Below are 18,036 nucleotides of genomic sequence, written 5' to 3'. Positions count from 1 at the left end.
ATAGCGTTCTACATTATTAAAGGGAGAGAGAGATTTAAAGAAAAATAAATCATTCGATCTTATTATTAAGAATGAAAACGGGGTTACGGAAAGTAATAACAATAATATAAATAATAAAAATAAAAATAAACATAGTCTACTAGTATATAAAAAACTTGAATAATTAATAAATGCACATTATTAGAAAACATGTTTTGTAAACCAGCAGGAGTATTTTTATAACACAAATCAATGCTCAACTGAACTGTCCAATGAACACGGACATTTGGAGGTGATAGAGCCAAAAACGATAATGATGAACCTGAGGTTGCGATAATCTTCTGAAGAATCACAGCTGTGATTGATTCACATATGAGAGTTTCTTTACCGTTATTGGTAGAAAGTAGGATGACGTAACATTAGTGGTAGACATAATCCACCGTTATAATATAATTAATAATTATAATAATGATTATAATTAGTCATCACGTGATCATTACCTATAATCGCAATTATCCTTCATCATCGACTACCATAATCCATCATGAACCACCACCACCACCATCATCATTGTCATTGTAATCATCCATTACTGACTTTCATAATCATCTTCATCATTCATAGTAGAAATTCATCGACCATTCACTATTGTAATTAATTATTTTATAATCATGAACGAATTTACGCTCTACATTATAAGGCTGCCGATGACCAAGTCATAATTTCCAATTCAGAGAACAATTTACAAAGAGGATTGTATACAATAAATAAAATATTAAAAGATTTTGGGATGGAAATTTCAGCACAAAAATCAAAAGTAATGGCATTTTTAGGACAAGACCCAGTCAGAAGTAAGATAATACACAATAACCAATCCCTCGAACAAGTACAAAATTTCAATTATCTGAATTGTGAAATATCTTATCAAAATGAAAAAGATGTGAACAAGAAAATTACCAAATTTACACAAATTTTAGGAATAATAAACAATATATTAAAAGCTAAATTTGTACAAAAATCAACAGGAATAAAAATATATAATACACTAGCATTACCCTTCCTTTTATACGGAAGCGAGATTTGGACATTAAAGAAAAAAGACATGAACAGAATCAAAGCAACGGAAATGAAATTTTTCAGGAGGACAGCAGGATATACTCTTTTAGACCGAAAAAGGAATGAAGAAATTTTAGAACAATTAGAAGTAGAGTCAGTAGAAGAAAAAATCGGCAGATACAAATTCAATTGGCTAGATCATGTAAGAAGAATGAAAAATTCAAGAATCCCAAAAAGTATGATGCAGTATAAACCTAGAGGACATCGTCGACCAGGAAGACCTTTTAGAAGACTGCTAGATGGAGCCGAAACAGGTCTACAGAGGCCTAATTCGTGAAGGATGATGATGATGATGATGATGATGATGATGATGAATATAAGACTAACTATTAACGACTTCATACCAAAATTCTGTTCACAGGTAGATCCTGCAAGATTAATTTTATAAGAGTGACAGAAGAAAAGCATTTTTCTGGATACTGCCATTCTCCGTGCTTCAATTTATGGCAGTGTCAACATGCAATTGTCTTTGGATAGCCTCTGTAGTTTGTAAGAGATATTAAATAAAGAATTACAAGCACAATCTTGTTGCGAAACAGAGTATGGATCTGTGTATCTAACTTACTGCTAGACAAGAGGTATGTAATGAATGTGCTGAGACATCTTCCGGCAATCAGTCTTTTGCAATTACAAGCGAGATGTTATCTCTCCTATATTTGAAGAGATGCTGTAGTCAAACTTGCAAGGCAGCAAGCTTCACATGAAGGGAGGATAAACTCTTCTTTACTTTGATTTTAGTCTCCTCAAATTCTTGGCTGCAAGACGCTGATATTTATCACAATTATCTTTATTATTGATTGGTGAGGAATATAGGTACAATCGCTTACAAGACGTTCATCTACCTTCGCAAGACTAGTCTCTCTGGTAGAGTTGATTGGAAGCATTTTCGTTTTGAACAAGTCTTTATCATTAGTATAAAGAATGCATGGATTAAGAAACCTTCAAGAGTTGTATTTTATCTTTGTAAGAGAATCAGCAGGCATCACTAAAAATATATAACTGTGGTATGTTGTTTTAATATGTAACATTAAGACATTCTATCGGCTAGCAACTTTCGAATATTATCTACGATGGCTGTGTATAAAAAAAGAATTGCTGAATCACGAACGGTACTGAACTACTCTTAGGCCCGATTGTATAAACCATTTAATCTTAGATCAGAGGTTAAATTGATCCTTGTTTCAGCTGAACTTGGAATTTTGTGTTGTATAAAGTCTAATCTGAGATTAATTTGTCTCAAACTAAAGTCAACTTTGACTGAAGAAATTTCTCCGATTAAGTTAGATGACCCAAGTTCAGTTATTTTTTTCTGTTTGAAATATACGAGTGACAGATTGTGCAAATAAAATATCCATTATTATTAATATTAATAGATATGTTAAGTACATTTATATATATTTCTTTCAATTTTTTGCCTTAATACACAAACATTCTTATATTTTATAAGGCTCTATCGTGTTCAGCAGTATTAAATAACATAACCTATAATTATATTATGTTTATAACAACCATTAATTATTAATGGATATGATAGGTACATTCATAAATGTTCAATTAACGGTATTACTAAACGAAAATTGTCGTTTTATAAAGCTTTATTATGTTTAGCAGTATCAAACACCATAACATGATAACAACTTGGAGAACAGTCAACCTCCTTCTTATTGTCCGCCATTATTTACATTGAAAAAAAAAACCAGTGTCTCCAACAGAGTGTAATACGGAAAGTCGCCAAAAAGTAGTTGTAAAGTCGCTAGATTTCTCATTATCAACAAAGAAAGATTAAATTTGGTCACTATGGGGTGCTGAAAAGGTCACCAAAACCCTATTTAAGCAATATAAAAGTTAAAAGAAATTGTTGTTGAAAAAGAGTTAAAATCGCTAGATTGGCAACACTGAACAAACCTGTATAACATGGTCCGCGCATCACGTATTTCACCTGTTTATGCGATGTTGCCAAATCCTCTTCACGTGAACTTAGATTGCATTTGAACCAAGGTAATTTGATCGCAGAAAAGTTTTATACAATAGAAGAAGTGTCTGAACTCGGTTTACTTTTCGATCTTCGATCAAAATTGATCTTTAGTCAGGGAGTTTTATACAATTGGGCCTTACTGTTTTAGTTCCTGAGTCTGTCCACAAAATAGTGATATGCCAACATTCATGAAAGGAATTCCTTAACCGCTACAGGACTGAACTTCTCTTTGTTTAAGTTCCGGAATGAATCCATAAAACAGAGCTATGCCAACTTTCATGAACAGAATTGCTTGAGCATAGAAAGAACTGAACTTCCCACACTATTTTAGTTCCTGAATCTATCCATAAAACAAAGCTATGACTATTTTTATGAAAATAACTGCTTGATTACGAAAATGACTGAACTTCTCTTATTGTTTTTCTCCTGAACCTATTCATGAAATAGAGCTAAGCCAACTCTCATAAAGTGAATTTCTTGATCTTGGAAAGAACTGAACTTTCCTAATTGTTTTAGTTCCTGAATCTATCCGTGAAACAAAGCTGTGACTACTTTTATAAGAATAACTGCTTGATTGCGAAAATAACTGAACTTATCTTATTGTTTTTCTCTTGAACCTATTCATAAAATAGAGCTATGCAACATTCATGAACAGGATTGCTTGATTACGGAAAACATGAACTTCTCTAATTATTTTAGCTCCTGAATTTATCCATAAAACAAAGCTATGACTACTTTTATGAAAATAACAGCTTGATTACGAAAATGTCTGAATTTTCTTATTGTTTTTCTCCTGAATCTATTCATGAAATAGAGGTATGCAACTTTCATGAACACAATTGCTTGATCATAGAAAGAACTGAACTGCCCTAATTGTTTTAGTTCCTGAATCTATCCGTAAAACAAAGCTGTGACTACTTTTATGAAAATACCTGCTTGATCACGAAAATAACTGAACTTCACTTACAGTTTTTCTTCTGAGCCTATTCATGAAATAGAGCTATGCCAACTTTCATGAACAGAATTGCTTCATCATGGAAAGAACTGAACTTCCCTAATTGTTTTAGTTCCTGAATCTATCCTTAAAACAAAGCTGTGACTACTTTTATGAAAACAACTGCTTGATGACGAAAATAACTAAACTTCTCTTATTATTTTTCTTCTGAGCCTATTATAAAATAGAGCTATGCAACTTTCATGAACAGGATTGCTTGATTATGGAAAGAACTGAACTTCCTTAATTGTTTTAGTTCCTGAATCTATACGTAAAACAAAGCTGTGACTACTTTTTTGAAAATAACTGTTTTATCGCGAAAATAACTGAACTTCTCTTAATGTTTTTCTCCTGAATTTATTAAAAAAAGTAGAGCTATGCCAACTGTAAGTCTTTTGATTTTCTTTTACAAAACTTGATGTGTTGTAGGATTGATTTGTGACAATCCAATTTTCATACTTTAATTTTTTACATCCTGAGAACTGTACAGAAGTCGGGAATTTCATATAGGCTACTTACCCGGTATGCGTTCCTTTTATTATAATAAATTATAATATAACTAATTTCGCAATTAACGGTGGTAAGAATTATCTTGCTGTGGAACGTAACTTGCATAGTCCGGCCTACAGATTTAATTGCATTGAAGTCTTTGTCCATCCATTTGTCTGTGTATCTGTCTTCTGCTTGCCTTTCAAACCCTTTGTCTGTTTTTAACCGAGCCGTTTGAGTTTACGCTCAAACACCGCAATGTTCACGTGTAATGGATTGTGGTTAGAAGGTGTGTGACTGTCGCTCCTTTAAGTACCGTCTGCATGAGTGTCATTACTGTAAATATATTTTTACGAGTAGAGACATTGTCATGACAGTTTGCATATGATTCTCGCCAGAATTTCTACAGACTCAATTGGAAACTTTACATTCCTTTTACTGTCGTCATTGTTACCATCGTGATCATTGTCATCCTTATTAACGTATCATCATCACATTGTGGTAACTAGACCATGGAACTTTATGTACTAAAAAACCTGAAAATATGGAACTATTCAGTAAAAACTATTGAAATATCCACTAAAAATTGAAATATATGGTGTAAAAATAATTAATAATACGATATAAATGAAAATAATAAGAAGCCATATTGTATAGATGACAATTTTCCCATTAGTAGAAAATAATTTATCTTGAGAAACCCACTTTTTCAGTAAATCTTTCCTGCTACTTTTTCTTTCGTCATTTCCGCGGTTAAACTTATAAGCAGAGCGATTCTGTACGGTACTGATTCTTCGCTTAATTGTGCAGAGAAACTTCTTGAAATGAAAATTTACATTCCATGAGACTTCATTGTCGCAGGTGTTTAAAATAAGGCAAACTTGGGTAATTTCGCAGTACGCCGAATTTCGCAGTATCTCATATATTAATTAGTTGCGGAGTTGTCTGTATTCGTTTGAGGTTACAAAAATTACAGATAAATTTCAGAACCTGTCGGGGATGTTTCATGCAGGAAGATCCCACTGCAACGCATTCTGGCGAAAGTTACACAACTATCTGCTTTAGTAGGTGTGTGTTTGCTGAGATTTCGTGAGTGGATTTGCAGTGTTGTGTTTCTGGACATTATATCGTCGAGATATTCAGAACTGTAATTATCACACTATTATTAATGAATTCTCCATATTCTTATGATTAATTTGAACTTTTGCTTGTTGTTTTGTCTAATATAGTTTGTTCGTAATATGCTTTTGTCGGTGCTCAATTTCTTAACTAGTTTCCGCTAGTTGCCGGCAGAGCAGTTCAAGTGGCACTCAGATTGTAACGTCCTTTAAGAAGAGCTATGGACTAAGTATGCGCCAGCCAGAAAATCTGTCCTACCATAGAGCAGTAGCCTCAACTCGCTCGAATTTGAATGATTTTTATGATGTGCTAGGAAGTGTGTATGGGAAGGCAGAACTGAGTACCAAGCCTAATCTCATTTAGAATTTAGATGAACCGACATTACTTTTGAGACGACCTAATAAATTTATTCAGTTTGTCATAATTTAATGAACAGGCATTTTTTCCTACCGTTATGACGAAATTTTCATAATTTCAGCGTTCTTATAGGCCTAAATAAAATTATTTTGTTGAAGAGAAAAATTGGTTAAATTCCTGAATATACTTGGTATTTTTTTGCCTCACATTATCCCTCTTTTATCTCATCTAGATTTATATTTTTTATAGTTCTTATTCCTAGAACGTTCATAGTTCCCCCCCCCCTCCTTTTTTTGCCAAAGATCCTATTATTATGCTACCGGGATTTGAACTGAAGTGTACGGTGTTGGAAGCCGATGACTAAAGGCCCATTCACAATGAAAATTAAACATAACCGTAACATAAACACAGAAGTTTGCGCCCAGGCTACCAAATGGGATCATTCACAATGATTCACATAAACATTGACATAAACATTACCGTAAGACGTTAACATGAAAGTTTGCAAACTCCAAACTTTCATGCTTATGCTTACGTGATTTGCAAACAGAACACAATTGTGGAGCGCTGAAGTATACGACAGCTAATGTTTGTCCGCTGCGTGCTATACCAGGAAGGTTCCGAGACGGAAACCACTGTCGTCGTTGCGTCAGTGAGATTGAAACTCTTGGCCACGTTTTGGGTGCCTGTCCTTTCAGCGAGACACTGCGTAACTCTAGACATCACAGAATCAGGTCCATGATTGCCGAAGCCTTGAGGAAGAAAGGTCTCACTGTGCACGAAGAAGTCCATGGCATCTCTCAAGAGGGATCCTGTCGGCGAATTGACATGCTTGCCATTCCACCAGGCTCTACATCCACCTACATTATCGACCCAAAAGTCAGGTTCAAGGCACAGGAACAACAGCCCGCTGAAGTCCACGCAGAAAAATGCAGAATTTATGAACCCACAGTTCCATTCTATTTGGAGAAATATCACCTCACCTCCATTGAAGTAGTTGGGCTAATGGTCGGCTCTAGGGGCACAATACCTCGCCTCTTTGTCAGTTTCTGCAAGAAGTTCCAGCTGAACAACGACTTCATTCGTGATGTTTCCCTTGCCGCTATCAGAGGATCACTTGCCATTTTAAAATACCATCTGTACTTTGTTTCCTAAAAAGGGAGAATTTTGCTCCAATATCTAATCTGTTTGTTTACTATGTTTAGGCCTGTTATATGCATGCTATTATCTTTCCTGTACTTAATTTTCCTTTTTGTTCGTTCCCCTCATTTATCTTTTGTGGTCTGTTTTTGTTTTCACTCAATATGTTTGTTATGCTTTGTCCAATGAGGCAGTCCCGTCATTGGGAAAGCTGAAAGAGTGTCTTTCAATGTGAGGAAATGGCGTCGTTGTTATGTTTCCATGGTTACCAAGTATCTTTGCGGTTATGTTTATGTTCCCATCGTGAATGCTCTTGATTGTACCGTAACGTTTACATTTTAAAGTTAACGCTTACGTTATGTTTAATTTCCATTGTGAATGAGCCTTAATCTTCCTACTAAAGGTGTGGTTTTGTAAGAATATTTACTCGTTGTATGTATTTTTACTTTTACTATAGCAATACGACATGTCACTTAAAATAGTGACGCGCAATAATAAATTATCTTGTAAAATACAGTCCTGCATTCTCAATATCTGTCACTTAACCAACTGCTTATACACACCTCGTAAGTGTGCTTGGATTTGATTTGGAAGACCATAAATTTATATTCTTTACTTAATGACGCTACATATACTACGCCACCAGGCAGTGTGATTGATGGTGTATACCATAAGCTATTATTTGAAACAAATATTCTGTGATGTTTTATTGTTGTTACAGCAATTGCTCGTACTTTGTGTCTTTATGATGTCAAAAGGAGATGCAGAGTTTAGACGTAAAATATAAATATTCTCTTTTGAGCATGAATAGGTATTACTTGGAAGCCAGATGATATTCTTCGTTTTGTCCTATCATCATTTTAGATGACTTGGTAGATGTAAAGGTTCCATTTTGTGTTAAAGAATATAATAATATGTTCGCTAACAATCATAATGAAAATCATTTAGTGCTTTTTTAATATTGAAATATTTTCGTAAAAGACAATTATAAATTTAATTCAGTACTTTTTAATACTGGAATACGAGTATCTTGATAAAGAATAAAATAAAATAATTCAGTACGTTTTAATATTGCAATAGTTGGTAAGTAATAAAAATGAAAATAATTTAGTATTTACTTACTTACTGGCTTTTAAGGAACCCGGAGGTTCATTGCCGCCCTCACATAAGCCCGCCATTGGTCCCTATCCTGAGCAAGATTAATCCAGTCTCTACCATCATATCCAACCTCCCTCAAATCCATTTTAATATTATCTTCCCATCTACTCTCGGCCTCCCCAAAGGTCTTTTTCCCTCCGGCCTCCCAACTTACACTCTATATGCATTTCTGGATTCGCCCATACGTGCTACATGTCCTGCCCATCTCAAACGTCTGGATTTTATGGTCCTAATTGTGTCAGGTGAAGTATACAATGCGTGCAGCTCTGTGTTGTGTAACTTTCTCCATTCTCCTGTAACTTCATCCCTCTTAGCCCCAAATATTTTCCTAAGCACCTTATTCTCAAAAACCCTTAATCTCTGTTCCTCTCTCAAAGTGAGGGTCCAAGTTTCACAACCATACAGAACAACCCGTAATATAACTGTTTTATAAATTCTAACTTTCAGATTTTTCGACAGAAGACTAGATGACGAAAGCTTCTCAACCGAATAATAACAGGCATTTCCCGTATTTATTCTGCGTTTAATTTCCTCCCGAGTGTCATTTATGTTTGTTACTGTTGCTCCAAGATATTTGAATTTTTCCACCTCTTCGAAGGATAAATCTCCAATTTTTATAGTTCCATTTCGTACTATATTCTGGTCACGAGACATAATCATATACTTCGTATTTTCGGGATTTACTTCCAACCCAATCGCTTTACTTGCTTCAACAAGAATTTCCGCGTTTCCCCTAATCGTTTGTGGATTTTCTCCTAACATATTCAAGTCATCCGCATAGACAAGCAGCTGATGAAAATAATTTAGTATGTTATTAATATTGAAATATGTTCGAAAAGAATAATAATGAAAATAATTCACTGTGGTTTTAATATCACAATATGTTCGCAAATAATAGTAATGGTAATAATTTAGTACGTTTTTAATATTGAAATGTGTTCATAAAGAATAGCCAAATAATGAGAATGATTTAGTGCGTGTTTAATATTGCAATGTGTTAATAAAGAATAACCTAACAATGAAAATGGTTTAGTACGTGTTTAATACTGTAACATGTTCATAAAAATAGCCTAATAATGAAAATGATGTAATGTGTTTAATATTACAGTATGTTAATAAAGAATAGTCGGATAATGAAAATGATTTAGTACGTGTTTAATATTGCAATGTGTTAATAAAGAATAACCTAACAATGAAAATGGTTTAGTACGTGTTTAATACTGTAACATGTTCATAAAAATAGCCTAATAATGAAAATGATGTAATGTGTTTAATATTACAGTATGTTAATAAAGAATAGTCGGATAATGAAAATGATTTAGTACGTGTTTAATATTACAATATGTTAAAAAAATAGGCCAATAATGAAAATGATTTAGTACGTGTTTAATATTACAGTATGTTAATAAAGAATAGCCGGATAATGAAAATGATTTAGTACGTGTTTAATATCACAATATGTTAAAAAATAGGCCAATAATGAAAATGATTTAGTACGTGTTTAATATTACAGTATGTTAATAAAGAATAGCCTAATAATGAAAATGATTTAGTACGTGTTTAATATTACAATATGTTAAAAATAGGCCAATAATGAAAATGATTTAGTACGTGTTTAATATTACAGTATGTTAATAAAGAATAGCCTAATAATGAAAATGATTTAGTACGTGTTTAATATTACAATATGTTAAAAATAACCCAATAATGAAAATGATTTAGTACGTGTTTAATATTACAGTATGTTAATAAAGAATAGCCTAATAATGAAAATGATTTAGTACGTGTTTAATATTACAATATGTTAAAAAAAAAAATAGGCCAATAATGAAAATGATTTAGTACGTGTTTAATATTACAGTATGTTAATAAAGAATAGCCTAATAATGGAAATGATTTAGTACGTGTTTAATATTACAATATGTTAAAAATAGCCCAATAATGAAAATGATTTAGTACGTGTTTAATATTACAGTATGTTAATAAAGAATAGCCTAATAATGAAAATGATTTAGTACGTGTTTAATATTACAATATGTTAAAAATAGGCCAATAATGAAAATGATTTAGTACGTGTTTAATATTACAGTATGTTAATAAAGAATAGCCTAATAATGAAAATGATTTAGTACGTGTTTAATATTACAATATGTTAAAAATAACCCAATAATGAAAATGATTTAGTACGTGTTTAATATTACAGTATGTTAATAATGAATAGCCTAATAATGAAAATGATTTAGTACGTGTTTAATATTACAATATGTTAAAAATAGCCCAATAATGAAAATTATTTAGTACGTGTTTAATATTACAGTATGTTAATAAAGAATAGCCTAATAATGAAAATGATTTAGTACGTGTTTAATATTACAATATGTTAAAAATAGCCCAATAATGAAAATGATTTAGTACGTGTTTAATATTACAATATGTTAAAAATAGCCTAATAATGAACATTATTTAGTGCATGTTTAATATTGCATTATGTTCAAAAATAGCCCAATAATGAAAATGATTTAGTGCGTGTTTAATATTACAATATGTTAATAAAGAATAGCCTAATAATGATAATGATTTAGTACGTGTTTAATATTACAGTATGTCAATAAAGAATAGCCTAATAATGAAAATGATTTAGTACGTGTTTAATATTACAATATGTTAAAAATAGCCCAATAATGAAAATGATTTAGTACGTGTTTAATATTACAGTATGTTAATAAAGAATAGCCTAATAATGAAAATGATTTAGTACGTGTTTAATATTACAATATGTTAAAAATAGCCCAATAATGAAAATGATTTAGTACGTGTTTAATATTACAGTATGTTAATAAACAATAGCCGGATAATGAAAATGATTTAGTACGTGTTTAATATTACAATATGTTAAAAAAATAGGCCAATAATGAAAATGATTTAGTACGTGTTTAATATTACAGTATGTTAATAAAGAATAGCCTAATAATGAAAATGATTTAGTACGTGTTTAATATTACAATATGTTAAAAATAGCCCAATAATGAAAATGATTTAGTACGTGTTTAATATTACAGTATGTTAATAAAGAATAGCCTAATAATGAAAATGATTTAGTACGTGTTTAATATTACAATATGTTAAAAATAGCCCAATAATGAAAATTATTTAGTACGTGTTTAATATTACAGTATGTTAATAAAGAATAGCCTAATAATGAAAATGATTTAGTACGTGTTTAATATTACAATATGTTAAAAATAGCCCAATAATGAAAATGATTTAGTACGTGTTTAATATTACAATATGTTAAAAATAGCCTAATAATGAACATTATTTAGTGCATTTTTAATATTGCATTATGTTCAAAAATAGCCCAATAATGAAAATGATTTAGTGCGTGTTTAATATTACAATATGTTAATAAAGAATAGCCTAATAATGATAATGATTTAGTACGTGTTTAATATTACAGTATGTTAATAAAGAATAGCCTAATAATGAAAATGATTTAGTACGTGTTTAATATTACAGTATGTTAATAAAGAATACCCTAATAATGAAAATGATTTAGTACGTGTTTAATATTAGAATATGTTAAAAATAGCCCAATAATGAAAATGATTTAGTACGTGTTTAATATTACAATATGTTAAAAATAGCCTAATAATGAACATTATTTAGTGCATTTTTAATATTTCATTATGTTCAAAAATAGCCCAATAATGAAAATGATTTAGTGCGTGTTTAATATTACAATATGTTAATAAAGAATAGCCTAATAATGATAATGATTTAGTACGTGTTTAATATTACAGTATGTTAATAAAGAATAGCCTAATAATGAAAATGATTTAGTACGTGTTTAATATTACAATATGTTAATAAAGAATAGCCTAATAATGATAATGATTTAGTACGTGTTTAATATTACAGTATGTTAATAAAGAATAGCCCAATAATGAAAATGATTTAGTACGTGTTTAATATTACAATATGTTAAAAATAGCCTAATAATGAACATTATTTAGTGCATTTTTAATATTTCATTATGTTCAAAAATAGCCCAATAATGAAAATGATTTAGTGCGTGTTTAATATTACAATATGTTAATAAAGAATAGCCTAATAATGATAATGATTTAGTACGTGTTTAATATTACAGTATGTTAATAAAGAATAGCCTAATAATGAAAATGATTTAGTACGTGTTTAATATTACAATATGTTAAAAATAGCCCAATAATGAAAATGATTTAGTACGTGTTTAATATTACAATATGTTAAAAATAGCCTAATAATGAACATTATTTAGTGCATGTTTAATATTGCATTATGTTCAAAAATAGCCCAATAATGAAAATGATTTAGTGCGTGTTTAATATTACAATATGTTAATAAAGAATAGCCTAATAATGATAATGATTTAGTACGTGTTTAATATTACAATATGTTAAAAATAGTCTAATAATGAAAATAATTTAGTACGTGTTTAATATTACAATATGTTAAAAAAATAGCCCAATAATGAAAATGATTTAGTATGTGTTTAATATTACAGTATGTTAATAAAGAATAGCCGGATAATGAAAATGATTTAGTACTTGTTTAATATTACAATATGTTAAAAATAGCCTAATAATGAAAATTATTTAGTATTTGTTTAATATTACAATATGTTAAAAAATAGCCTAATAATGGAAATGATTTAGTACGTGTTTAATATTACAATATGTTCATAAAGAATAGCCTAATAATGATAATGATTTAGTACGTTTTTAATATTCGAACATGTTCGTTAAAATAATAATGAACATATCGTAATTATGTACGTCTTTAATACTACATGTTTGTAAAGAATAATAATGAAAATGGTTTAGTACGTTTTTTTATATTGGAACATGTTCATAAAAATAAAAAATATTTTGATAAAGAATTTACTAATAATGACAATTATTTATTCTATTTAATATTTTTTAAACATTGCAATATACAATTACAGATTGTGACAATTATCTTTATCTTTAGTTCTGCAGTAAATTATTTCTTGGTGCCTCTATTTTCTTTAAGTTTGCAATTTGAGATGCTTATAATTTTATTTAATGTGAACATAGAAGAGCTACAGTTCCCAAATGCAAAGCTTTCTGATCGATCGTAGAGTTAGCTGTAATTAAAAAAAAAGAGTTATATCGTTGGATTTGCACAAAAGAGAATGTATTAATTTGTAGACGAATGAGCTTTCATTGCTATCAGTTCTTGGAATCCAATGCTCTTCCATGAAGCAAGGTGATAGTCATCAGGAGATCTGAAAATTTAAAACGTACGTACAATGCTGCCGGTCGTATTGTGTCGTATAAAGCAAATGATTTAAACCCACCCTTTGTAGCATCCATTATAATTCCAGATGGTAAGCGAGAATGTCCCAAGCATTCAGGATGGGGTAAATGACATCGTCTGCAGTGGATTATTACCCTTACTTACAAACGCAGTATGGAATGTGTAATATCACAAGGGAACTCGAGGATTCGACACCTCGAAGTGATACATTGTCTTTATTTCGTGGCTAATAAAAAGGATGCAATAATTTTCCCAAATGATAAATCTTGCTGTCTCAAGTCGTAACGTCTATACCTACAAATTCAGTGAATCTTGGTAGAATTTCTGGTAGAAAACTGAGCATGTAACTCTTCTCTGTAATCACAGGATAGTGTTCTTCGTCCTGTTTTGTTTTACGTTTGTTTTTGACAAATTTTATATTGAACCTAGAGAAAAATGACACTTTTGTGGAACAGAAAATACAGTGAAACCTGTATAAAGCGGCCATCTGAAGTTACCTTGTAAAATGGCCGTTTTATCAGGTGGCCGCTTGATTAAGGTTGCGGTTTTTTATGAATCAGCATGAAAATACTGGATTTCATTGAATTTTTAGTACTGTGCGCGTGCAACAATCGTGCATATTAATGCCAGCCTCTTCCACTCTTGCAACTAGCATTTTGAAAACTCAATTTCTTCGCCCTCGCACACTTGAACCATTCGTAAACGAAATCATTCACATTACTAAACACAGATTCTCTCTTCTTTTTTGGCCACCATGCATATTTTCCTCCCATTCTTTTAATATTTCATCTTAATTATACCGTGTATTTGTGTCCTTTCACATTTGAATATTTCTGCAGTTTTTTTCTCGCAGATGTTCCCTTCTCACTTTCTTCAATCATTTTTCGTCTCACCTCTAAACTTAATACCACTCTAGATTTATTGTTAGTCATAATTTCTCTCTCAAACTAACGTCACAGTTCCTCTGAATTAACTGAATGAAAAGAAGAAAAATTCGTAAAAGCTGGTCCAAATAGAAAAAGATGGAAAGAGGAGAAAAAAAATAAATTCGAATGGTTAACTACTGACCTAAAACATACTGTGACATTTTCGATAGAAAACGTCCGTGTTTCAATCCTTTAAAAACGAGTAAGAATTTATAGCTGTGCAGGGTCGGAGTGAAAAGTGACAAAAGAGTCATAAAACTAACCAACTAACCCCAAGATATGGAGGGTGTACTGTTGTACACTTAGCTATTGTACTCGTGATATTGCTCTGTGTCCTCTAACCATCGAAAAAATAGGTCAGACAGTATCTGTGAAAACATTTTTGTTGGACAGTGACTGTTATAGTCAGGTTCCAATCCAAACAGACCCCGGCCGCTGGCCGAAGCATGAGGTGGCCGCTAAATAAAGAGAGAATTTGTAATGATCTTATGGCAAATCCAATTGGTTCCAGAGAAAATTGGCCTTCTGGCCAGGTGGCCGTTTAAATGAAGTGACCGAAAAGGCAGGTTTCACTGTATATTGACGTTACCATGGAAATTCTTACGTCATATGCGATATGCAAAAATGTGAACGAGTCCAATCCTAAAGACCTTTACAAGGGGAGTCAGCGCATATTTGGAAGAGTTTATTATAATTTATGGAGGGTTACAATATGGGTGTCTATAAAATAAGTAACTATTTTCATGAAAACGATATACAGTAGTTCATGATATTTGTATTCATAAGACGACTGTACACTACAAACTCACTCATACACACTCATTGGTTCCTTTCGACATGTCCCTGCACAATTCCCATCTGGACACAAGCACTAGTAATGGTTTTGTCTCTGAAAAAATGGTCCATAGATCTTTCTCTGCGTGATTCCCAACCACACATTGGTCTTTGGACTGTCTCTGATATACTCAATGAAATCCGTTGGAGGTTTGTCGGCCCAAATCCGACAGTAATGCCGGTTCACTTGTCCAATTACATGGAATGTTTCCTCATCACTGAACAACACGTGTGACATTAAATCATCAGTCTCCACAGAATCCAGTAAATCTATGCACATCGCCATCCGTTCCGCAAGGTCCTCTTCATGCAACTGGTGTAACACTTGCAAATGATATGCACGCTTCTTCAAGGTGAACTTCAGCACTTTGAACACTGTTGATTTCGGAATTTGCAATTGACGCGAAAGACAACGTACAGATTTAGGACATCCAAGGCCTACACAAGAAAAGTATCTAACGTTGATGAACTGAAACAGAGAATTCGTGATGCAGTGTCACTAATCACACCACAGTTTCTGCGAAATGCATTCCGTGAAACCGTGTCCAGATGGGAATTGTGCAGGGACATCAATGGACGACATGTCGAAAGGAACCAATGAGTGTCTATGAGTGAGTTTGTAGTGTACAATCGTCTTATGTATACAAATATCATGAACTATATCGTTTTCATAAAAATAGTTACTTATTTTATGGATTACCTGTATAAAAAATAAGTTATTTAGTTATGCTTTGACATGGATGCCAAACAGATGCGTGCACAATAAATGCTTTTCACATGAAGATCCATCAACAGCATCTGAAAACCTGCAGAATGAATTGAAAGAAACAGAAGACTGGCTAATTAAATGGAGAATACAAGCGAGTGAAAACAAATCAGTTCATTTGACTATAATTATGTGTGTGTGTTCCGCCTTTGCTTATCATACAATTAAATGGAGAAACTAATAAATCATATTTTCATTAACGTTTTCGGTACCTATGTACCATCTTCAGATCACAAATGACCCCACAATAGAAACAGCTGAAAAATTTCATATCATAAAAGAACACAACTCAGGAAAACCCCTACTAAGTGAACAAATAGCTAACATAAATAATCCACTTTTCAATTTATTCAAATTATTCCCGCCTAAACAATCGCACACACAGCCCTCACCGATTCCCCCTCCACTCCCGGTAACAGACAATATAACTTAAATATACTGTGAGCAAGCCCACCGCTTTAGTATCAGCCTAGCATCAATCACGAGCAGACCAACACGCGGTAAAACTGTAAGTTACTTTTCTTACATAGCAGGCATCACCCCTAGCAGTTAACCAAAACCAACACCAGTTAATGGAATTTCCAAATTAACAATTTCAAATATTCTAAATTTCAAATTCATAAATTAATACTTAATCATTGTTACAGAAACGCCAGGCGATACTAAATCCATGGACTTGACAACCTTCAATTTGTTTTAACAATACATCTATGGGTACAAATTACAGCACTGCCATTAACTATTATAGAAGTGCCACAACATCACTTTCAGCAAACATAGCCATGTCAACGATACCACGTCTAGCTCAACGCTAATAAACAAGATCGCCACAACTGCCTCATTCAACTTCACATCGGCAAACACCGCACAAGTGATCACTAACTTAATATATTTATAGTGATGCACAAACTATGTTTTTTTAAACAGTTTTAAATAGTGTTTTAAACATTGACTGAAACATTTAATTTTTAACTTTAATTTTGATAGTATGCTGTACCAACAAATAGTATATAAGAGCTAGGTAATTATTTATTCAATCATGGCAACACTTCATCGATATAGTACAGTACGCACAAAAACACTGATTATTTAAGTTTAAGACACATGAACCTAGAGGCTTGGTTAACAATTAGCATTATATACACACATCTGAAGATGGTACATAGGTACCGAAAACGTTAATGAAAATATGATTTATTAGTTTCTCCATTTAATTGTATGATAAGCAAAGGCGGAACACACACACATAATTATAGTCAAATTGTGATAGCTTATCGGTATACCTTCAATATGAAAATCAGTTCATGTTACTTTCGGAACCAGAACTGAAAACTGTCCTCCTGTAACACTGTACAATAAAGAACTTCCTGAAGCAGACGATGTTAAATATTTAGGTATGCATTTAGATCGCCGCTTAACATGGCGTAAACATATTGGGCCGTATTCATAGACATTTTTAGCGCGGGCTTTCGGTGGATGATCAGCGTTTTTCGTATTCATGAACCAGTGTTAGCGATAGGATATGATTTGAATTCTGTACAAGTAACCAGTGGATAGCCGGGGCTAGCTTAGTACGCTCGTAGCGCGTGCTGCTTAATGTCTATGAATAACACCCTACGAAACTAAACGTAAAGAATTACATTTTAAAACATCAAAAATCTATTGGTTATTGGGACCTAAATCAAAACTGTCATTAGAAAATAAACTTCTTGTTTGTAAAGTCATACTAAAACCAATCTGGACAAACCGCATCCAACTGTGGGGAACTGCTAGCAACTCAAACATTGAAATACTGCAGAGGTATCAGTCCAAAACTTTATGTTCCATTGTCACTGCAGCATGGTATGTACGTAATGATGTCATT

The sequence above is a fragment of the Periplaneta americana genome, chromosome 6, assembly GCF_040183065.1.
Source record: "Periplaneta americana isolate PAMFEO1 chromosome 6, P.americana_PAMFEO1_priV1, whole genome shotgun sequence".
NCBI lineage: Eukaryota > Metazoa > Arthropoda > Insecta > Blattodea > Blattidae > Periplaneta > Periplaneta americana.
This window is presented reverse-complemented; position numbering follows the sequence as displayed.